Genomic DNA, 1,677 nt, shown 5'->3' on the forward strand with positions numbered 1-1,677 from the left:
AACACACAAATCTTTCCAGTCAGAAAAGCAGATTCTGAGAACTGGAGAATGATACAAGAAGCTAGAAGCTGGCTTAGCGGAAAGCCTGGCTTATTTCGCTACTTCTGGCTAAATTTAGCGAGAGTTCCGTTCCATAAAGGTGGCTTATTTGAACGCCCGCTAAGTAACCATGGTAACTTATGCTGCTGAACTAGCCTGCTCCCGGGCAGGCTAAAGTTGAAGCTTAGCTTAGCTGCAACTCAAAAAATGTCCGACCGGCTGAAACGGACTCCGGAAAGAAATATTCACCAAGAATTCTGCGCTCCCGCAACTCATGTCTTGTCTAAAAAACGAAGCAAAAACTGTGGTTATCATATCACCACTTTCACTGTCTCGAAAAATCAATCAGTCGGTGCCTATTTTGAGCCCATTTTTAAAAATGTGACTTTATTAAACTTGAGCGCTGCTCAGAGGTCAAACTCTGCATCTTTAGAAAAGTTATGAGGTCTAATTGGGAAGAAGTTGCAGGGAAGCCCTGAACTTTGTGATTTGTTTATACATAATATACGCTCTGTGTTCTCTTGCTCTTATTTGGTACTCTCTGTCTGTGCTGTGGAGGATATATGGTGGATATTGCGCAAAGATGCTGTGTTTGTGCAGTAAAATGCTCCCCTGCGTGTGTGCCACAGGTTGCACCCCTCAGAGGTGCGGCCGTGCCGTCACAGACACCATGGTGACGACGGAAGAAGCTCACGCCCTCAGGCGGTAAATATGCACATAGCCTCATGTCTTTTTCCCTACTTGTTTTTTAATTTCTTCATTTATCATCTTCTGTCAGTGCCGTGCAGCTACATTATGTTTGGATGCTTTGTCTCTGGCACACAGGCTGGCTGAGAGGGGGCTGGCGTGAGTATGTCTGTTCATGAGTGATACAGCCGTGAGACAAACACACTGTCATTAGGAAGGGAATTCTCCACGTATTAATTTCTGAGTCTAAAATGGTTGTTTTGCATGTTTTATCTACATAAAGTATTTTTGAGGATTTAAGGAACAAAGGACGTCAGTTTGTGAGTGTCCACTTTGGTATCCATATCCAGTTAATGTAAATAAACTTGGAGAGTTATTTTTCTTGTCATAACCAGGTAATACTCCATACAACATATGGGTTTACACAGTTATATTAAACTTGGCTCAGTGGTTAGAGTCGGTCGTCCAATAACTGGAAGGTTGGAGGTTCGATTCCCACTCTCGCCACTCAAAAAAAGATTGGTGGAACTGATAGTTGGAGGGGTGTCAGTCCACCTCCTTGTCACGGCTGAGGTGCCCTTGAGCAAGGCACCGTGCCCCCATGCTCTGTGTACAGCTGCCCACCGCTCCAGGTTGGTGTCTGTCTCTGAGTGTGTGACCCTGTGCATGTGCAACAGGTGCCAACCTGGATGGGTTAAAAGCGGAGGACAAATTTCGTGTGTATGCATGACCAATAAATCAGATCTTTATGTTTGAGTCTTTATTATTCTGTGGCGCGTTCAGGCTCTGTAGGATCTCCCAGAGGGCATCACAGAAAAAGGGACAAGTGTTCCACAGTGCTGCGGGCTCTGCGGGGGCAGCGGGCTCTGCGGGCTCTGCGGGGGCAGCGGGCTCTGCGGGGGCAGCGGGCTCTGCGGGCTCTGCAGTGATCATGGAGCTGTGCGGCTAACA

Source organism: Odontesthes bonariensis, chromosome 4 (genome assembly GCF_027942865.1).
Source record: "Odontesthes bonariensis isolate fOdoBon6 chromosome 4, fOdoBon6.hap1, whole genome shotgun sequence".
NCBI classification, from domain to species: domain Eukaryota; kingdom Metazoa; phylum Chordata; class Actinopteri; order Atheriniformes; family Atherinopsidae; genus Odontesthes; species Odontesthes bonariensis.